The sequence below is a fragment of the Aotus nancymaae genome, unplaced genomic scaffold, assembly GCF_030222135.1.
Source record: "Aotus nancymaae isolate 86718 unplaced genomic scaffold, 86718_ANA_hifiasm-v0.15.2.pri h1tg000012l, whole genome shotgun sequence".
NCBI classification, from domain to species: Eukaryota; Metazoa; Chordata; class Mammalia; order Primates; family Aotidae; genus Aotus; species Aotus nancymaae.
This window is the reverse complement of record NW_026988423.1, coordinates 25,621,721-25,645,438: the sequence shown is the minus strand read 5'-3', so window position 1 is coordinate 25,645,438 and position 23,718 is coordinate 25,621,721. Positions and strand designations below refer to the sequence as shown.

General features: G+C 37.3%; 1 protein-coding gene across 9 annotated transcripts in view; it reads right to left on the bottom strand.

The window, feature by feature from the left end:
- Nucleotides 1-14,399, bottom strand: part of LOC105729494 (tubulin-specific chaperone cofactor E-like protein) — a 162,066-nt gene extending 147,667 nt beyond the window's left edge. For 3 of the 9 annotated variants that reach the window (XM_012470282.3, XM_064375498.1, XM_064375499.1), the window contains exons 1-2: nucleotides 2,184-2,349; nucleotides 1,890-1,997 (exon numbers count right to left, since the gene is read on the bottom strand). The gene's annotated coding sequence lies outside the window, so the exon portion shown is untranslated. Of the gene's footprint in view, nucleotides 1-1,889; nucleotides 1,998-2,183; nucleotides 2,798-8,031; nucleotides 8,597-14,209 lie in introns of those variants that run through there. The other 6 variants (XM_064375496.1, XM_064375500.1, XM_064375502.1 and 3 more) reach the window with 5 other exon arrangements.
- Between the last annotated feature and the right edge of the window lie 9,319 nt (nucleotides 14,400-23,718).

The window sequence follows — 23,718 nt, the reverse complement described above, 5'->3', positions numbered from 1 at the left end:
TAAGAAAGAGTTGTTCTTTTTTTTTTGTTTTTGGAAAAAGACAAAAGACAGAAATGTATAATCTGAATTTGGAAGGGATGAGAGGAGGTCAGCAAAAACTAAGAAAACAAAGCCAGAGGAGGAAAACCTCCTGGCCACCTTCAAGGAACCTCTCAGGACTGCTACCTTTCTCAATTTTTGCAAGTTTTGGTGTTGTTTTGTTTTTTAAGCCCATTAAACTTCACTTTGTGGACTCTTCTTCTAACCTCATCTCCAAAAAGCTTTCTTCTTTTGAACAGTTCTCCACTGTATGCAAACTCTGCCAGATTCTTAGACATTTTAGGTAGCTGGAATTTTTGTTTTGTTTTCTAAAGCAGTCTTTCTGCTCTTCAGCACAAGAGTATCCACAAAAAAACTGATTTATTCTGGAAAAGCATATGTATCTGTTATATATTTTTCCCTCCAGGAAAGATGAAATAAATCAATGAATAAAGGTTTACTAAAATATTTTTTCTAAATATTTGCTTTTAAAAAAGTACAATGTTCATTCTGAATTTTTTTACAATTTCCAATTAAAAATAAGTAAGCAACAACAATGGCAAAACCAGTAACCTCACCATGTAGTTTCCCTTTTTATTAGCTAAGCTAATCATATAAATAAGTATTATCAAAACCTTTTCATATCTGAAGCATAGTTAGAGCCACATTCACACCAGGAGCCTCTGGTTTAGATTTAGCAAGCACGTGAAGCCTGAGGATGCACCTCAGGGTGTGTATCTTTCCAGACCATTTTTTCCATGCTATGTAGATATATATATTTTACACAAAGATTAGATGTATAGTTTTAGATATACAGTTTTATAACCTGTCTTTTGGCTAAATAGTCCATGAAAAACTTTCCATGTCAGTAAGTGCATATCTACCTAATCATTTTTAAGGTTTATAAAGTATTCCACTAATAAGTTTTTGGAGCTGAAGTCATGAATGACAGCTGTCTCTCCTACACAAACACTTCTGGGACATTGACCAAGTCAGCATGATTAGGCTGGATGGTTTCAGTCTGTGTGGCACTTCCAATTTCATTTATCCTGAAGTGTCTATACCTGTGATTCTACCTCAGTTTTTACCCTTCAGCATTATGTAATATAGCTAAGTAGATGCTCTCTTTGGATAAAAAGGAAAATAAAGTAATTCTAAAAATTTTAGCACTATTTTGTAGAATTTTAGTTAGCCAATTCACTAACTTAACTCTAAGTATTCTAAAAGCAAAATGAGTGTAGCTGATAAAGCCCTTATCATAACACACCATGCCACCACGATTTCACACCCTACTAAGAACCACCCTATGTCTCAAAGTCTCTCAACTGTATACTACACTATACGCAAGTGTAGTGATGTGGCACATCAACCTTTCTTGGTAGGAGGTTTTTTTAAAATCCAACACTGCCAGATGAAATGTGAATCTGGACTCCTGATCATTCCTTTAATTATGCTATCAGTCAGCCACTACCACCCTCTTCTTTTATCATAGTACTATGCTTCTCCTTAAAAGTACCATAAACATTAAAATACCTATCAAAAATTCTTTATTTCATTGTTATTAGTGACAAAGATACCTAAAACTGTGATTATGTTATCAGTGAGAAGTACAGCTTCAGAGCTGTCTATATTTTCTACTAAAGAACTATATTGCATATAAGGCACTTTAGATGTTGAACAAAGACACAAATTTTTCTCATCTACAACTCCACATTAGCAGCTATAACTGACTCTCGTGCTTGTAGTCCATCACACATAAACACAGCCCTTGAAATTTCTGATCCAAATACACTAGCCCCAGAATTTCATAATTTTGATGAGAAATATGAGGGGAAAAAATTAAGACAATACTACTATTTAGACTGAAGTACCTGTTTGTGTGATATTTCTAAACACTTCGTTCTTCATTTCTATAGCCTCTCATCTTCCAAAAATGTTGGTTTAAACCAACTGTCTATATCCCTATTAAATTAGACATTCTGAAATATAAGACAAAAGCACTTTGCATATACTTTCAGCAACAAAACGAAAAAGATTTAACATTCACTGACTTTTATTCTAAGGGCGTCCAAGGAGAGTTCCATCCTGCCCATCCCTCCACCCTCACTCTGCTCCACCACATACACACCCAACTCCTTTACAAACAAATTTACATCTACTCCTACCTTTCTATTTGGCCCAGATTCGATTTGGTAAAATTCCAAGGCTTTAAAGTTGCATTTATTCAAAGCAGGATTAGATACATTTACTCTTGAACTGATGTTCCCAAACTAAGTGTACTCACACTGAGATTAGCAATCATTTTAAAGCCTAGTAATTTTCCAAAACCACTCTCTGAAACAGAAAAACTTATCTCTATTTACAGGATACGAAACTGAGGGGACTTGCTTGGCTTTCTGTGGCCCTACCAGCATGCTAAGTCATACTTTCTGTAGCCTTAATCTGCTAAGCCATGCCATCTTTACCAAAAAAGGAGTATTTCATGTCAACAGTATACAACATCACACACAAGACATGGAAACATAACTTACAAAAATATATGAAACCCATTACAGCCAAAATTCCTCTTGTAACCACATTAAAGTAACTGAACCAAAAAACTAAGCAGCAGTACTGACTGGTCTAATCATCAATGGGAAAAAATTATTCCCAACTTTTCCATCCTTCCAAAAAGCAACGAAGATTTTTTTTCTTCTTGAATACTTTGGGTTTCATCAGAAGAAAATTGTACATGCACATTTTCTTTCCACTGTGAACACACAAGTTTAAGGTCATTACTTAGCTGTTTACAGAAAGATTACTCCCATTATCTATGCTCTTGAGCAACTACAGAAGCCATCATGTTAAGTAAAAGCCTCATTAGGAACAGATCACTAGTTTGTCACTCTACAGCCTTCCAGAGCAGTTTATAAACCACCCTGACTAATAACCAGGGATTGCCAGAATCTAAAACATCAATCACGCATAAAGGTTGAAAAAGTTTGCAGATCATTAAGAAAAAGAAAAGAAAAATCTACATTTTTTTCACTAGCCCCTTTCTACATTTAGTGCTATGGCAATATTGCCCAATGGTAATAAGTGCTGGTTCTAAAACTAAACTCTCTGGGTATGTGAATCCTGACTGATTCCACTACTCTGTGTGACTGTGGGCCAGTTACTTAAGTTCTCTAAGTCTACCCTTCCTCATTCACAGGAAGGGGTAGTAGCCTGTAACCCCAGCTCACAGGGTTACAGAAGAATGAATGAGATAATATTGGTAAAGGGTGGTTAGCACATAGAAAGCACTTATAAATATTAGCTTACTATTACTTCTCCTGCTGCCCCTATTACTACTACCATCACTGCTCAGTGAACATGATAGCATGAATTGAACTTAGAGCTGGAGGACTAACTTGCAATTTTTGTTAAGTAGATTTAATCTAATTTTTAGGTCCAAGGACTATGCTAAATTAATGCCAATTAATGATTTGGCACAGTAAAAATGTCTGACATTTATGCTATTCCTCCTTAATTGGAAGAGCTTGCCCTTACCTCTTCACCTATCTGAATTTTATGCATCCTTCCACACACTACTCAAAATATACTTTAGAGATGAAGCCTTTTCAGATACCTCTCCCTATACTGATGTTTCCTTAGAGCTAAGCTCATGTTAATCTTGCCTGAAATATTCAGTGGGCGATCAATCACATATGGGCATGTCTTTTCATTTTGAATAATATACCCTTATTTTGCATGTGTAGCAATGTAACTTTCATGTGTTTGTCTCGTGTTTTCAAACTGTATAGCTCTTGAGAGTAACAACCATATCCTAATGCTTCTTTTATCTATCATATACTGGAACTTTGCATATAATTGACACCACATAAATGTGTTAATCAATAGGTTTTCTAATCATTTCTGATTGTGCATACCAAATATATTTTATGTAATATGAAAAGTAGGTTTATTAATAAACTCTGAAATCAAAGTATTTTAGAAACAAAAATTCTTCATAGCTACGGCTAGAATACATAATTTTATCTACTCCACAGAGATTCCAAAAGAGGTGCCATCATGTCTCAGTCAGAAATATTTGCCACTACCACAAGTTAAAGTAGTCAGCAAAAACCACAACCACAATAGATTTAATACTGAATATATGATTTTGTACCTCTACCATACCTTACAACTCATATGCAAGAGTTAATAATTTATACCACTTCATAACAATAGGTGCTGCTCAGTAACTCAAGATTAATGTATGTGCACTGCTGGTAGGAATGTAAATGGTACAATTGTGTAGAAAACAATATGATGTTCCTCAAAAAATTAAGCATAGAATTACCATATGACCCAGCAATTCCCCTTCTGGGTATATACCCAAAAATTGAAAGCAGGAGCCAAACACATATTTGTACACCAATGTTCAAAGCAGTATTAGTCACAACAGTCAAAAAGTAGATAAATGGATAAACAGAATGTGGCAGATACATACAATGGAATATCATTCGGCCTTAAAAAAATTTTTGACACATGCTACAACATATATGAACCTTGAAGACATGATGCTAAATGAAATAAGCCAGATACAAAAGAACAAATGGTATATGACACCACTTATATGGGGTAACTAGAGTGGTAAGTTCATGGAGACAGTAGAATGGTGGTTGTCAGGAGCCAAGGGCATGGGGAATGGGGAGTTATTAATTAATGGGCACAAAGCTTCAGTTTGGAAAAAGAAATTCTGAAGCTGATTGGTGGTGATGGTTGCATAACAATGTGAATGTACTTAATGCCACTGAACTATGAAATGGTTAAAATGACCACTTTTATGTTATGTGTATTTTACTATAAAATAAGCATTTTTGAAAAATACAGGAATATAGTGTATGCTATATTAAAAAAAGATGAATATAGGTAAAGTCCACAATTCCTGATTCTTACTCTTGGCACTTAACAAATGAATGCTAATAATTCACTTGAAGATCTTAAATCATGAGGGATAAAGCAGCCAAGTCTCAACAAATACATTTACTGGGAGATCTGATTTATAATGTATATAATCTTCATTTATGTTTTTCTTGGAATCCTTTAACAATGTTCATGAGGAAATCGTCACTAAATGAATGAGGGACTAATAGAATCAATATTTAAATTGCAACCTCCAAAATGGTACTTGCCTTTACAAAACTCATGCCTTAAGTTACTAATAATGCTTATGAGAAAATATGATCCCCATACGATTCTCATATAATAAAGGTTTAATAGTTTAGACTTGTTTTCAACATTTTAAGGGTTGCAATTCTTTCCTGAAATTATTTGCTTCAAGCATTTACCTATGAACTAAATAATAACATGATTATAAATATAATAAAGGTATTCTCAAAAAAGAAGTCTCTTTATTGACATAATGGCATCTATCAGAACACTTAGTATTTGAAAGATTCATTGCATTATTCTCTTAAAATAAAATGCTATAAAGATATGTGTAAATACGATAGAAAGGGGAAAGTGCTAATGCTAAGTTTCCTAAAGAAGAAAAAACTGTCTCTCTCCCAGTATTTCATAGGTTGAGTCTCATTCTTCACAAATTCCCTATCTGCAAATTTCCCTATTTGCCAAAAGGTACCTGTTACCCCAAAATCAACCCTTGCAGCATTTTCATGGTCATTTACAGATAATCACAAAGTGACAAAAAATTCGAGTAGTTCAACGTGTATGTTCCCTGCTGAGGTAGAACAACGTGGCACTATGCCTTCTTGTTTCAGCTCTCATAATATAAACAAGTGTCCTTTCCATGGTCTATCTAGTGCCATGCTTTTCATTTTTGTGCTTTTTGTTGGTGATTTCACTATTTAAGTGGTCCCTAAGGGTAGTGTTGAAATGCCATCTAGTGTTTCTAAAGCATAAGGCTCTATAATATGCCTTATGGAGAAAAGACACAATTAGATCGCTTTATTCAGGTGTGAATTATAGGGCTGTTTGCAGTGAGTTCAATGTTAATGAACCAATGATATATATTAAATGTCTTTAAACAGAAACTGATATAAAACAAAATTATCTATTGATTACTTGATATAAATGTTATGATCAGAGAATCACAGGAACCTAACCCTGTATTTCCCCTAGGAGTAACAATATTCACTAATTCACTGTTCATCGCAACTTTACATAAGTACTGTGAATAACAAGAATCAACTGCATTCTGTTGAAGAAAATAACCCTGGAGAAGGAAAAATAGACCAACGAAACAGAAAACAGAGCCCAGAAACATGCCCATGTAAATATGGCAGGAAGTAGCACAGAGATCAGTAGAAAAACATTAAGCTATTCAATAAGTGGTGCTAGGACAGTGAGTAACAATCTGGGAAAAGATGAAATTGGATCCCTACCAAAAAAATTCACCTCCAGATAAAATATGAAAGCAAACTTTATCTCCTTGAGAAAGAAAGGAGATAAAGTTTCCTATTTCTTCTAATAGGAAAAGAACTTTATGATTTTGATTTAGGGAAATATTTCATAAAGCAAACATATTTAAAGTACATTTTTAAAAAGTTGAGCAGTCAAATGAAAAACTTGGCCAGGCATGGTGGCTTACATCTGTAATTCCAGCACTTTTGAAGGCCAAGGTAGGAGGACCACTTGAGCCCAGGAGTTCAGGACCAGCCTGGACAACACAGCAAGACCCCATCTCTAAAAAAAAAAAATCAGTCGGCCATGGTGGCATGCACCTGTCAAAAGTCCTGGATATGTGGGAGATTGAGGTGAGAGGATCACAAGGAGGTGAAGGTTGCACTGAGCAGAGATCACACCACTCTACCCCAGCCTGGGTGACAGAGCAAGACCCCGTTTAAAAAAAAAAAAAGAAATAAAGAAAAGAAAAACTTTTGATGGTCAAAAGCCATTAAAAACATGAAAAGAAAAGTCAGAAACTGGAAAAAAGATACTTGCAACACAGGTAACTAATACAGAGAATTCTTAAAAACAGTAAAAAGAAGGTAAACAACCTAGTAGGAAAATGGACAAAAGACATAAACAAGTACTTAATTGAAGATAAAATTAAAATGGTTAATATATGCAAAAGATGCTCACGTTCAATAATTACCAAACAAAAATTAAAACCTCGGTGAGATACCATTTTATACAAATCAGCAAAACTTAAAAACTCTGACAACATCAAGTATTGAAGAAAATGTAGAAGAACAGAAACTGGCAATGTAGCCAGTGGAAGTATCAATTGGTACAAACACCTTGGAAAATAATCTATTACTATCTAGTAAAGTTGAAGACTATGTACATACTCTATGATCCAGCAATTCCACTTCTCAGTATAAACCCTACAGGAACTGGTATAGTAACTTGTACTGAGTACCAGGAAACAAGTAAAAGAATGTCCATAACAACAGCATTGTTTAAAGCTGTAAAAATCCTGAGCGTCTGGGGTGGGTGAAGTGGAGAAGCCCTTACATCTCAGAACAGGCAATTGGGTGAACTACAATATATTCATAAAATAAAATGTTACACAGCAATGGAAATTAACAACTGGTAGTTCATTATGCCTACTTCCTCATCAACATGAATGGCTTTAAAAAACAATGTTGATTTGTTCACAAAGGGCAGAAAATAAAACAATGCTGAATGGGTTAAAAAAATCACAAGAATATATACAGTATAATTCCATTTATACAAAATTTTAAAACATGGAAATTAATCATCTTATCATTTAAGGTCACATACATATATGGCAAAAACTGTAAAGAAAAGGTAGAGAATAAACACAAAATTCAGAATACTGGTATCCTAGTGGATAGTATAATCAGGAAGGCAAAAATAGAACTCTAAATTCCCTCTCCAAATCTGCTCCTCCTCCACTCACTTCCATCTTGGAAGTTATATTTGACTTTTCTCTTTGTCTCATACCCCCATAACTAATCAGCAAGACCTATCAATACCACATCCAAACCATTCCATTTTTGCCCAATTGTGCCCATATCTATTACTTTATTCTTATTCAAGCCATCATCAACTTCTCACCAGGACCTCTGCATTAGCCTCCACCCTGGTCTCTCTGGACTCTCGTACAACTCATTCTCCACAAAGCAGTCAAGTGATCTTCTCAAAATTTAAGTCAAATCATGTCCTTTACACTCTCCAATGGCTTCCCTTCACATGGAGAATAAAATCCAATCTCTTCATCATAGTCGCCAAAGATTCACTTAATCTGACTGCTGTTTATGTCTCTAACCTCATTTCCTCCCACTCTTTTCTTCTAGCCCACTATTCAGCCTCTGCGCTTTCTACTTCTCAAACTTGCCAAGCTGATTTCCCTCTATGGCCTCTGCATTTGCAGGACTGCCCTTCTCCTGTCTCTTCGCAGAGCTGCTTCATCTCAGTGTTTAAGTTTCAAATTTAAACACAAATGTCACCTTCTCAAAGAGGCTGCTTCTGACCACTCCGTCAAAAATAGCACTACTGCCACCATCACTCATGGTCACTTCACCCTCTGTCATTCTTTATAGCACTTATCATAATCCTTAGGTTAGTGTTTGTTCTCCAGCAGAAAATAGGTCCCATGAAAGCAGGCATTTGTCAGTCTAGTTCAATTTTGTACAGAGCAGTGCCTGACATACGACAAAAAATACTCATTGGATGAATGAAAAAGTGAATTTTATTTCCAATAGACATGAAGCAACACCTTCTGACAGCGAAAAGAAAATCAAGCTCACCAATGGTAGAATGAGGAGAAAGAAAAATTTTTTAAATCACCAGAAAAGCATTATTCCAAGACAGTTTTAAATAATACTTTTCACAAAGTACTTGTTATGGATCACAATCCTAAGAATGATTAATGATTAATCAAAGTTTCACACAGCTTTAAGATCCTGAGTTTGGGAAATGTGTTACCTGTTTAAATTTCATTTTTAGAAGAGCACTGTGATTAAAAGCATGGTCTTCAGTTAGTTCTGAGTTTACTTAGGACTTTTCTGTGTAATTTGAACAAGTTACTTACCTATCTCTATGCCTGCTTCCTCACTTGTAAAATGAAGCTGTTAAAAGCTATTTCACAGTTATTGTGAAGATTACATGATATAAAGTTTTTGAAGCATTTAGTTAAGTACCTGGCATGTAGTAAGTGGTAAACAGACTAGTTATTATTGTGAAAGCTGAGAATTACAGATAAATGGAGAAGCTGATATGAATCAAATAAACAAACATCATCCCCGTCTGGCAGAGGTAAGAATACATGCCAGGATTAAATCGTTTTCCCTCCCAGAAGACAAATGTATACAAAGGTAATATATAATAAGTATGGACAAAGGACTTTGAGAACACTGAGGGAGTGACTATCTTCACCAAGGAGGGCAGTCATCACATGTAAAACTGAGTTTTGCAAGACAACAGCAGGAATTTACTAGATGAAAACAAGGGGAAAGCATGTGCACAAACACAAATGAGTGAGAGATGCAAAATAAAGTGAGAAAGTAGTGCAGTTGGTGTAGAGTATATATGGGACGATGGCTAGAAGATAAAGGATTGGTAGGGCCAGATGGTAAGGTTCACCATTCAAAAGTTTGCACTTTATTCTATCAGTGGGGAGATGAAGGGGAAAAAACTTAACATGATAATTTGATACCAATTCTTCTAAAGAAGGCAAAGCACCTTTATGACTTTAAACACCACACAGGGCCACAATCTGTTAATGTAAAATAGAAAATATATTAAGCCTTAGTTCTTAAAACCGTATGAGCAATTTGTTTAGTAACAATGACTGACCTGGAACCTCTCCTCAGAATGTTTTATTAATTATTAGGTGACCACTGTTGTGCTAGGCATCTTCATGACAGCAGATAAAATCTACTGTGAGTTTACTATGTGTCGTGTACTGTGCTGTTTTATACGTGTTTTCTCATTTAACTATCTCAACACTTTTATAAGGGGTACTATTGTCCCACTTTGCAGATCAGAAAACCGAAGCAAAGAGGTTATGGGCCCAGAGACAGTGAGTGACAAAACCAAGATTTAAATCTAGGCTGACTTCAAGGGCCTAAAATTAAACCAGTTTGCTGAACTATGATATTGCTCAGTTTATTAACATCACTTGCTGAAAAATTATTTGAGTACGTACTGTAATTTAAAGCATCATGCTAGGTCAGTGACTTTTAACTTTTACTGTATGGAAGAATCATCTGGGCAGCTTGATAACATGTGGATTCTTAGGTTCTACCTGAGATTCTGATTCAGTAAGTCTAGGTTAAAATTCACGGATCTGCTTTATTTTATTTTTTTTAAACAGGGCCTCACTCTTCTTACCCAGGCTGGAGTGCAATGGTGTAATCACAGCTCACTGAAGCCTCAACCTCTGGGGCTCAAGTGATCCTCTGGCCTCCGCCTCTCAAGTAGCTGGGACTATGGTATGTACCACTAGGCCCGGTTAATTTTTAAATTTTTCATAGAGATGGGTCTCCCTATATAGCCCAGGTTGCCCTCGACTCCCAGACTCAAGCAATCCTCCTACCTCAGCCTCCCAAAGTGCTGGAGTTATAGGCATGAGCCACAATGCCTTGCCAGATCCACATTTTTAACCATATGTTCAGTCAATTCTAATTCACCACATTTTTAACCATATGTTCAGTCAATTCTAATTCATCTGGTCTATGAACTATGCTCTGGTAGACCCTGTGCTAGATGTCCTAATGATTCAAGGATATTTGAGCCTCCTGTTCACCAGGCATTTATAATCTAAAAGGGATAAAAATAAGGTGCACAAATAATACCAAGCAATACAGCAAAAGTAGTACAGACAACATAAGCAACAAAGACTTCAAAGAAGAGGGGTCATCTGAAATGAAATGAGAGTGAGTAGGATTTCATTAAGAAAGGGAACATTTTATATGCAGACTTTCAGGGATAATTTTAAACACAAAAGAAGGTACATGAGCAGAGGCCTTGGCAGGCAGAGGAACTACATTTAGGAGTATAATGAAGATGCCAGAAAAAAAGTAGAGAAAGGCTGTAGAAGGCCCTAAATGTCAAGCTAAACACTATGGGCTTTATTCAGTGCCTGTATCAGAAAGCAGCTAATGGTTTTTGAGGAGGGAAATGGAATAATCACAGCAATATTCTTTGGAAGAGTACTCTCATGAAGCTATACAAGGGACAGACAATGGGAATTGTCCAGTTATTACCATTCTCATCCCAAAGAAATAAGTCAGAACAGCAGCATGAAAAAGGGAGAAATGATAAATCTTGATGACTAATCACATGTAGGAGAAAGGCAACAATTGCAAATAAATGATTCCCTTTACCCTTTAAGCCCAAATTGTATCACTATCAGTTTCGTATTACTTCTTATATAGCTAACCAGGCCCAAAATATATAAAGAGTTCACTTATTTAAAACACAGCCCAGGACTAAGTAAATTAGCCTCTAAGTAACCAACATACATGTCATACAGTTCACATACTAAGAAAAGAAAAAAAGTATTATATATAACAAATATAAGTATCTGATTTTCAAAATCATAGTAGTTTGGAAGCAAAATTTAGAAGGGGAAAAGAGCCTGCTACAGGTGGACATGCTTAAGAGTGTCGGGATCAAAGAAGAAACAAAAACCGTTAAAAAGCAAACACAATCACTCAGGATCACTTCTCCATAAATGTTTATTGACAAGTACACATGATTCCCAGAAAAATGAAATAAATAAGAATCTTCCTTAACGTTCAAGCACCTACCACAAAAGAAAATCTTCTTTAAACATTCATTAAAGTTAAGTATTTTAAAACAAATATTTCCCTGATTAAGAGGTCATTTTTAAAGGACAGCTGATATATGCCAGCATAACCCCTCTATCAGTACCCAATAAATAATTAAAAGCAAGAAAGATGTATTTTATAACACACAAAGTTTGATGATAGAATGTTTTCATAAAGCATTTGATGAAGAATGTGACCCCACTGATGAAGTTTAACTTGGGTAATTCTGCCCTGATGACTGTGTCTTTGAATTCTATGTTACAAGTAATATGAACTCATTCTCAACAAAAAGAAGCACTATTGGATTGGTCTCAAATATATACCCTATAAATGTACCTACTGAAATTAGACAACATCCTTTGACTCTCAACGTCCTGGAGTAATAGGCTGTGTAACAACTTTTCAAAGGACTTTAACATTACAACATTTAAGATTATGTGAAGGGCTCCACTTTGTTCAGCAGTCATTAATGTTTATTATTAGTTAATACTATTTTTTCTAAGGAACCCACCTAAAATTTTTGTAGGGGGAATTAAGTCGTTAACTGATTCAAAGTTATACTTTGGTTTATGATTAAGTTTAAAATATACACCAAAGCCACAAACTGTATGGCTTTGATATATATTTTATCGTGTATTTTCACAAATTTTTCATTACGTAGCAAAAAGTATATCATAATAATTACTGGAGTAAGAAGAACTTTGGATGTTTTTAAATAGCAGAAAAGCAAATCAGTGTATTTTCACAACACTGGAAAAGTAAAATAAAATTTCTTTAACTATGTTGTGGTGATAAAGCAACTAAATGGAACTAGGCCTCTCATATTTCTCAGACACAGCAAAGGACAGAGAAAACTAAAACACGCATGCATACACAAAATTCCATCAATCAAATGATCAGGCAACATTAAGATATCAAAGGTCAAGATTATGGTACTTCAGAAAACACAGGTCAAATATGCTACATGGTATAAACATCTAAACTGAAGCAATCAATTGCACCTAGCTGCCCTCCCTTTCCTAAAAAAAATTCATCTTCCTAGAATCATCCTTACTCTTTAGAAGTTTACAGAATGAGGACACTGATTGAAGCCAAATAAATGTGCCTCAGAAACAGTGTTTTTCAAACTGCAAGTTGTGACCCACAAATCATCAATTTAGTAAATATCAGCCAGCATTTTTTTTAATGCAAGAGGATGGAATATAACAGAAATTAGCAGAACATATCACATGTAATAAGGGTAAATACTGTTTTGTGAAAGTTTCCCTTCATACCTAGGTATGTACTAGATCAGAATGTAAGATGTACTTATTACTGTTAGACATGATTTTCTTTCTTTTTTTTTTTTTTTAAGTTTGAAAGCTACCACCCTAGAGATCTGGGTCTAATGCTTCTCAGGACCCAAAGGGTGAATGTTTTCCTTAGTCCTTGGCACCTATTCATACTCTTTGCTCAAGATAGACTAGTAATTTAAGAGCTCCACAGCAGCATGAAGTAAGGGACAAGCCCCAGCTCAGTCAGTATTTGGACTTTAAAGCATTGCCAGCTTCCCTCAACAGCCCTAGGCGTTGCCTACAAGCTCTCTGTAGCCTAGCAACCTTCAGAGGAGAGCTCCTCCTTTCTCCACTGACTGTATACAGTTCAACACTTCCAACCAACTTTCCTCAACTACAGCTTCTGGAATCACTGTGTCCCAAGAAAAGACAATATTAAATCTCCCTTCACCAATTCCCAGAATGTCTTCCTACTAGAAGACCTAGAACTCAACAGAGAAGCTCCACACAGATCCTTACTTCCCCCAAGATCCCAGGACAGGGCACCCTCCTGTCAGTCATCATCTTATCCCAACCCCCCCCCCCGCCCCGTTCTTAGTCTCCCAACCTTGGGGCAAATTTTTTCTCCCAAAAGCCCTTATTCAATTACCACATCCTTTTATCAGCCCCTGGTAAGAGCAGGTCTAATGTCCCAAGAGCCTAGACATGCTCGTCCTTCCCCCAGCAAACCTCCCTGGGGAGATGTCCTCTTTTCTGGGATTCTGTAGTTCAGAGACAAGTTTCCTATTTCCCCAGCAGTCCCAGACACGTCTCCCTCTCCTACCAGCTTAGAGGCATCTACCCATCCCCCCACATAGAGCACGGTGAGACGCCTCGATTCTCCCAGGAACCCGGGGAAGCTCCCCCACACGCCCTCCTCCAACCCGGGGCCAGACCCCTAGCCCAGCCCAGGACCCTCCCTGCTCCGCCCTAGCCCAGGCCAGGCAGGCTCCATCCTCCCTCTAACCCTAGGGCAGGTATCCCATCCCCACAGCTGCTCGAAACCGGCCCCGTGTGGCTCTCAGTCCTTCCCCGAGTGTACTATCCCTACACCCTGCAGGAGAGACCCCCCCGTGCCTCGGCTCCGGAGGAGAGCGCCTCGGGCCTCGAGAGCCCTGCAGAGCCGGCGGGCCCGGCTCCACTCACCCCTCAGCCCGGGAGGCGGGGGAGCTGCTGCGGCGGCTCCTCCGGCTGCGCCTCTCCTCCCCCCTCCCGGCCACCGCTGTCGCCGCCGCTCAGCCTCGGGCCTGGTCCCGGCCGGCCCCGGCGCGGCTCCGCTTCACCTAGTCCCCCAATCTGGCCGCCGGAGCCCTGTGTCCTGCATTGACCCGGAAGCAGCTTTCCCGGCCCAACAACAACACGTGACCCCGCCGCACGTGTCACGTCCGCTGCGTGAATGGGAGGGGGCGCCGGAGGAGCGGGTCCTACCCAACCGAGCTGGGTTGCCATGGCGACAGGGATGGCTGTGCTGGCCTGGGCTTCACCACAAACATTTCATCTGCTCTTTCTCGTGCCCATCCATTGAGGGGACATCCCCAGGGGCAGAACGGGAGTACACATTGTCATATCAGAGGAGGAAAGGGGCTGCAGAAGGGAGCATTGCGGGGAAACTTTCCAGAGACACTTGGAATCTTGGCCTGGCTCTGTTACTGATTTGCTTGTGATCTGGACCAAGTCACTTCCTGTCTCTGGCTTCAGTGTCCTCAATCACAAAATGAGGGAACTACACTAGAGGAGCCCTCAGGATATGGTGGTAGTCTGGCCTTCCTTCTATGCGCCCTTCACAAGTGGCATCCCGAGCTTCCAACACCAATATAGTAACAGCAGCTTTCATTTATTGAGCACCTTCTAGGTACAGGCACTGCGCATGTGCTATTTTTAATTTGTACAACCCTCCAAAGAGATGGTATCTATAGAATTGAAAACAAATGCAGAGTGCTCCAGTGATCTGTCCAAGACCACCCCATTAGTTAATGTGACCAGGGTGAGATTTGAATCCAAGTTAGGCTGGCACCAGGGTCCATGCAGTTCACTTTATGCCACGCTATTGCTCCAATGCCATGCATAGTATTGTTATATCTGACTGTTGAGCTGTGATTGCTTATGTACTCCTTTGTCCATTTCTTTTGCAGAAACATACATGGAATAGGCATGGCGCTGGCTCATCCTGAAGTAAATTCAGCCTTGTATGAAAATGTCAGCTGAAGTGCTAGGAGATGAAGATTTCTTTGTGCATAAAGTGTTTGTGCTTTTGTGTGGTGTGTGCCAGAAAAGAGATGGGGGATGTAATGTGCATGCGTATGTCTGTGTTGGTTTCTAGAAGGGGGAAACAAAATTATTTAGGAGAGACCCAATAGCAGCCTACCATCATCAGTTCCTGGAGACTTATTTTTGTCATTTTGTTTTGTTTTGTCATATCCCATAGGTAGTGCTCAGAGGGGTTATAGGGGAAAAAAGCCAGGAGGACATGGGTAAAGAAACTGCTCTGAGGATAAAGGGGATGATAAGCCAAGAATTGTATCTTAGGTTGCTGAGCAGGGGACTTTACTTCCCCTTCCATAGAGAACAGAGTGCCTTTCTGGCAATTTAAGAATTTCTGGCTTTGGGAGCACTGAGATCATTGGCATGACCACAGTCGAAAGTAGCCTCAGTGGTGAGGACCACAAGAAGAGCAGAATGAAATGTATAAGGTGGATGCTGCAGGGATAGTCTATTGACAGACTTACTTCTGAGCTCAGGTACCTTTGGGGACACCAGAAATACTCAAGAGGCTCCATGCCCTGTGAGCAACTAGAAAAAAAATCAAGAAATATGGGTCATTACTGTTAACAAATACTATGTGCAAAGTATATAAATACATATATGAGTATTGTATGTGACTGGGTGTGGTCGATTATACACTTCTTTGTATCTCTGAGATATCCTCCAGTCATTTTTCTGCCCCTCTTCTCATCTTTCCCCTTATAGAACAAACTTCTAAAGACAAGATCAATGTCTCTACTCTGGATTTTCCACTAAACAGCTGGAAAAGTCCTGGTTTTTCCACTAACCATCTCCCATCTTTCTCCCCAAGATAGCTAGAATTATCTTTCTAAAACTCGTATCTGATTTTGTTATTCCCTGGAACTTAAAACCCTTTCAAGAGTTTCTGTGGATCTCAGGATAAAGTCTATTACTATTGAAGTACTTCTCAAAATTTTTCCTGATCTGGACCCTGCTAACTTTTCCAGCCTCATTTCTTGCTGCTGTTTGCTCTTCTACATTTGCTCCGTTCAATCTGGTAGCCACTAGCCACATGTGGCTATTTAAATTAAAATTAATTTAAATTAAGTTAAATTAGAGTTTCATTTCCTCAGTCACCTGGCACTAGTCACATTTCAAGTGCTCAATCACCTTATGTGGCTAGTGACTATAATGTTAGACTGTGCAGGTACAGAATATTTTCATTATCACAGAAAGTTCTATTGAACTGCACTGCTCTATACTTACAAATCTTCCTGTATGATATATTCTATAGGAATTCCCTCCGCAAAGCCATTTGCTTCAAATATTCTTCTTTCACTTCCTCGAGACAGAAAATTATATATAATGGCTTATTTCCCTGTTGTTTCTTTGGCGAGCAAGTAAGCCTCAATGAAGGCAGGAGCTAGGTCTATCATGTTCACTATTGATTCTGCATTATTTCTAAAGGGCTGTCATATAGGAAAAGAAGAGAATGAACATTGAACTAAACTGAGAGAAAAAAACAGCAAGGCAGATTTGTGGCCGTTTTGTTAGCTATTATTATTATTAATTATCATTTTTAGACAAGGTCTCTCTCTATTGCCCAGACTGGAGTGCGGTGACACAATCATAGCTCACTGCAGCCTCAAACTCCTGGGCGAAAGTGATCCCTGTTCCTCAGCCTCCCAAGTAGCTGTGACTACAGGTGTATGCCACCATGCCTCCCTAATTTTTTTTTTTTCTTTCTAGAGATGGGATATCACCATGTTGCCCAGGCTGGTCTTGAGCTCCTGGCCTCAAGCGATCCTTCCACTTCTACCTTCCAAAGAGCTGGGATTATAGGCATGAGTCACCAGGCCCAGCCAAAAAATATTCATAATTCGATCACTTTGACCTACCAAGGGCAATTTTATACAGTGCAACATAATAATAAGGAGGAACTTTGGGAGAATTGGAGCTGCTTTAGTCAGTTCTAGTTAATTCCCTGTCATTGGAATAGGTTGAACAAAGGCAGAACCTATTAAAACAATATGTAGACAATTCCTGGATCAGAAGATTTGAAGTCTTGTAAGATTCTAAGTCTATGTTTCTCTTACTGACTCTTTAATTCAGAGTTGGGTATGCCATGAATCATAGCTACTTTCTAAGGTTTTACTATGCCAGACACTGCTTGAGACATTTCATGTAGATTACTGTTTTTTTCTTAATCTTCACAATGATCTTATGAAGTATGTTTAATGCTATCAGATCTACCAACTAAGACTCAGATTAAGTCATACACCCAGCAACATAAAACTAGTAAAAGGCAAAGTCCAAATTCATATTTAGGTCAGTCTGAGATCAGAATCTGAGTTCTTAATGACCTTGTATGATGAAATATAGTTCTGTCATGAAGTTTCAGTCAGATATTTGCATGTTATTTTAATTCAACATTTGCTTATTTTGTAACAGTTTTTTTGTGTTCCTTATACTTAGCTAGGTGGTTTGGGGAAAACAAAGATAAATAAGGCATAGTCTCTACAATGTAATTGGAAAGATAACATGTATACACAAATAACAGTGATACAGGGCAACTTACAGGATGTTATTTTTTTAAAGGGGATAAGGGAATTACCTTCACAGCTGAAGGCTCTTCCCAAGTAGACAAGAGGATAAGGATGTAATTACATGATAATTTAATGTGAACAACAAGAGTACACAGATGGGAACACAGGGGAAGATAAAAGCAGCTGCTTCACTTGAAAGAATAATGGCTGGTTTGGTGATTGTGTCTTTACTACCAGTCCTGCTTTTTCCACTAACCAGCTCTGTCTCTTGGACTGTTTCTGCCTAAAGCATTATCTACCAAATAACAGAGATTGGATAAACTATCATGGTGAACCACCTGAAATTATATTTATTGTGTATATTACACATGGATGCATTTTTAAAAGGAAGTGTTACAGATTTCATCACACACACACATGCACACACACACACACACACATCCTAAGTCAAAAAAATGCAAAATGGATGACCCCTTTAAATTTTGCAGTTCTCAGATTCTATATTTTACTTTTGTCAACAATATTGACATATTTTTCAGGAGCTGTACTGTCATGCCAAGCCTAGTGACCAAGCAAAGGGCAAAGATTTATAAAATTTTAAACTGGAGAGTCATACCTAGAATTATTTACAAAGGATTGGTATTTCCTTACCGGGCAGAATACGGTCTTTAAAAACAACTCTTAATTTGCTTTTTTGCAATTTCCGATCGGATCAGCCACAAAAAGCTTAATTTTCAAGAAGACCTTACATTAATTAAAATCACTTGCAACAAATTGCTAGAAGTCTTACTAACCCCTCGTAATTTTTTTATTGTGAAGAATACCAGACATATAGAAAAATGCACATGGTGTACATAAATGTACAGCTCTATGGATTATCACAGATAAGCATGTAACAACCTCCTATTCAAGTCATAGAACATTGCCAATTTCCCAGAGACTTCTCCCAGTACCTACACTCACGATTCTCCCCAAGTTAACTAACTGCTGTCCTGACTTCTATTAGTGTAGTTTATTTTTCCCAGTTTTTAAACTTCATATAAATGAAATCAAGCAAGATGATTTCTTTCACTTAACATTATGAGAGGCATCCGTTTTGTTGCATGTAGCTATAGTTTATTCATTTTTATTGCTACATAGTATCTTATAGTAACACTCTACTTATTTATCCATTCCACCATTGGACATTTGGGTTGTTGCCAGGTTTTGGCTATTATGCATAACACTGCTATGAGCATTCTTGGGCTTGGCATTTAGTGCATATATAAACATTTCTGTTGGGAATACACCCGAGAGTAAAATTGGTAAATCCTAACTGCAACCTCCGCCTTCCGAGTTCAAGCTATTCTGCCTCAGCCTCCCAAGTAGCTGGGACTATAGGCGCCCACCACAATGCCTGGCTAATTTTTGCATTTTTAGTACAGACAGGGTTTCATCATTTTGGCCAGGATGGTCTTCATCTCCTGATCCACCCAACTCAGCCTCCCAAAGTGCTGGGATTACAAGCATAAGCCATCACGCCTGGCCAAAAATATTTTTTTAAAGTTAAATTAATATTAATAATTCATTTTATTAACCCACTATATCCAACATGTTATTAAGATATTTTGTGTTATTCTATTCATATTAAATCCTCAAAATTCGTGTATATTTTACACTTGTAGCAATTTAGTCTAGCCACATATCAAATGCTCCAAAACCAAAAGTGGTTACTAACTTTCATCTTACCATATCTGCTGTTATTTGGTTTCATTTACTGTTATTTTTCTAATTTTCTTATTTTTTAAAAAAATGCCTTTAAACTGTACATCTCTAAGTACACTATAAGTTGTGAGCCTCAGTTTTGATATGTACATTTTAATTATTCTGTTTTAAACATTTTCTGACTTTTTCTTAATTCATTGATGTGATGGATGACATTAATTGATTTTTTAATATTGAATCAGCCTTGCAAACCTGAAATGCACCCCATTTGGTGTAATATATAATTCTTTCTGTACATTGTTGGATTTTATTTTCTAATATTTTGTTCATGACTTTTGCATCTATGTTCACAAGCAATATTGCTCTACAGTTTTCTTGTAATGTCCTTGTGCTGTTTTGGTATTAGGGTAATGCTGGCTTCATAAAATGAGCTAGAAAGTACTACCCTGTTTCCATTCTCTTAAAAAATTATAGAGAATTGGTGTAACTTCTTCCTTAAATGTTTGGTGAAATTCATCAATTGACCTATCCTGGCTTAGGTGCTTTATGTTTTAGAAGGATATTAATTATTGATTTAATATCTTTAAGAGATATAGGCCTTTTCAGATTGTCTTCTTGTGTGAGCTTTGATTGATTGTGTCTTTCGAGAAATTGTTCCACTTCATCTAGGTTATCAAATTTATGGGCATAGAGTTCTTCATAATATTCCTTTACTATCTCTTTCATGTCCATGGGATCTGTAGTGATGTTTCTCTTTCATTTCTGATATTAGTAATTTGTGTCTTATCTCTGTTTGTCTTAGCCTGTCTAGAGGCTTATTGATTTTATTAATCTTTTCGAAGAATCGGCTTTTGAGTTCATTGATTTTTCTCTACTGATTTCTTTCAGATTTCATTGATTTCTGCTCTAATTTTTATTTATTTCTTTAGTTTGGATTTAACTTGCTCTTGTTTTTCTAGTTCCCTAATATGAAAGCTCAGATTGTTGATTTTATGTGTTTCTTATTTTCTAATATAGGCATTCAAGTTTCTAAATTTTCCTCCAGGCACTACTCTTGCTGCACCCTACTAATTTGGATGTTGTATTTTCATTTTCATTTAGTTTAAATTTTTTCACTTGTGATTTCTTCTTTGGCCCATGAGTTAGTTAGTATAGTTAATTATTACAATTTTGTGTTACTTCAACATCTATTTAAATATAAGTTTAGCTTTCTCATACCAGATATCAGAAGTGGGACATAGTGACTTTAACAGTTTCTAGTTGTCCACCTCCTTACAGTTCCTTAATGCAGTGGATCCAGTTACCTGCCTTATACAACCACCTTCTGATGACCATCTCCCTATGGGATGGTTAGATACAACCTACTTCGCTCACCCCTGTGATCCTCTTAACCCCCAAGGACTGCACAGATATGCCACAGTAGCCCCTCTCAGTCGCAGTGTGACCCCATGTCAGCTTGCTCTAAACCCATCAGTTAGAATACCTTGTGGGAAACCTGCTTGGGTAATGACCCCAGTAAAGGCTATGGCCCAGTGGAGGTCTCTTTCTCTCTCTTTCTCTCTCTCTTTCTCTCTCTCTCTCTCTCGCTCTCTCACTCCCCATCCACCAGTTGAGCAGACATGTCCCTGTTGTTTGGGGATAAATTATTTGTGAATGTTTAAAATAATTTGTATTTTACAGTTGTTAAGTTCAGTGTTCTATATAAGCAATTAGATCACTTCTGTTAATTATGTGGTTCATTTTATATCCTCATTGATATTTTGTTACAAATTGATTTTGTAATAATTGTTACAAGCAGATTGATTACTTGTTGTATTAGTTACTGAGAGAGGTGTGTTAAAATATCTCACTAAGTCTACAGATGTATCTTTTTTTCCTTATGGTTCTGCAAGTTTTTGATTTATGTTTCAGTGGTGTAATACTAAAAATTGTATTAAATAAATTAAAACTGTATTCTCTTTCTGGTAAATTAAACTTTCTCTCATTATGATATGTCCCACTTATCTCCAGTAATATTTTAACAATAGCCTTAAAGACTATTTTGCCTAATATTAATCAGCTTTCTTTTGGTAAATCTTCTTCTATACTTTTATTTCTGTAACTTTATATTTTAATGTATCCCTTATAAAAAGCATAGTGTTATTGGGTTTTAATTCAGTCTATTATTTATCTTTTAATTGGAGAATTTTGTCTATTTATATTTAATGTAAATATCGACATATTTAAGTTTAGATCTAGCAGTTTACTACTTTTTTTTTTACCTGTTGCATGTTCATTATTCTCTCCTTTTAAAAACTTGAGTACATTTTTCGTTCTCTTTTCTCTACTATTAGCTTGAAAGTTATATACACCTTTACTATTCTCTTTGTGGTTAATATGGAGATTAAAATATGCATCCTGGAATAATAAAATTTAATATTACTTGACACTATTGCCATTTTCTCAGGCAATGCAAAGATTTTTGTTTTCTCTTTTTGAAACAAGGTGTCACTCTGTTGCCTAGGCTGAGTGCAGTGGCATCATCAGGGATCACTGCAGCCTTGACCTCCCCAGGTTCAGGTGATTCTCCCGCCTCGACCCCCCAAGTAGCTGGGACTACAGGTGCATGCCACCATGCCTGGCTAATTTTTGTATATCTTGTAGAGACTGGGTCTTGCCATATACAGATTTTTAATACCATTTACCTCTACCTGAATTATATACTATTACTGTCATAAGTTTTAACACAAATATTTAAAATGCACAAGATAGTGTTAATATTTCTTTAATACTATTCATTTAGATATATCCCATGGTTCTCAACTTTAATTTTTAATAGTGATAAATATATAAAACATACAATCTACTATTTAGACATTTTTAAGTGTGAAATTCGGTGGTATTAAGTACATTCAACAATGTTGTACAGCTATCACTCCTCTGAATTTCCACAACTTTTTCATCACTCCAAACAAAAACTCTACCCATTAAACAATAACTCCTCATCCCCCTGCCCCCCACCCAATAACCTCTAATATACCTTCTGACCCTATGAATTCACCTGTTCTAGGTATCTCATATAAGTAGAATCATACAATATTTGTCCTTTTGTGTCTTGCTCATTTCTCTTAGCATACTGTCTTCAAAGTTGATATGGTTTGGCTGTGTCCCCATCCAAATCTCATTTTGAATTGTAGTTCCAATGATACTCACGTGTTGTGAGAGGGACCTGGTGGGAGGAACCCGTGGGAAGTGATTGCATCATGGGGCGGTTTCCCCCATGCTGTTCTTGTCATAGTGAGTTATCACAAGATATGATGGTTTTATAAGAGTCTGGCATTTCCCCTGCTTGTATTTCTCCTTCCTGACACCTTGTGAAGAAGATGCCTTGCTTCCCCTTCACCTTCTGCCATGATTGTAAGTTTCCTGAGGCCTCCCCAGCCATGCTAAACGGTGAGTCAATTAAACCTCTTTCCTTTATAAAGTACCCAGTCTTGGTTATTTCTTCACAACAGTGTGAGAATGGACTAATTCAAAAGTTGAAAGCATGTATTAGGATTTCATTCATTTTTAAGGCTGAATAATATTTCATTGTGTAGATATATTGCATTTTGTTTCCCTAATCCATCTGTTCATGGACATGTGTGTTTTTTCCACATTTTGACTATTGTGAATAATGCTTCTATGAACATTGGAGTGCAGAGACCTGTTTGAGTCTCTGCTTTCAATGCCATTGAATATATGCCTTGTTATAGACTAAATGCTAGTGTCACCCCCAAAATGCATATATTGAACTAACCAGTATGACTAATCAATATGGCTATATTTGGATATGGGACTCTAAGGAAACGATTAAGTTAAATAAAGTCACAAAGGTAGGGCCCTGATTTGATAGGATTTTAACGTTCGTATGAAAAGAGATACCAGAAAGGAGCTGCGCTAGCTCTTGCACTGTCCCTACCCCTCTGTGGACTCTTAGAGGAAAGGGCATATGAGGACAGAGTGGCTGTCTACAAATCATGAAGAGCCCTGCTAAAAACTTGATCTTGGAATTTTCAGCCTTCAGACTGTGAGAAAATAAATTTCTGTTGTTTAAGCCATGCAGTCCGTGCTGTTTTCTTATAACAGCCTGAACTGACCAACCCATATGTAGAAGTGGAATTGCTGGGTCAAATGGTAACTGTGTTGAACCTTTTGAGGAAC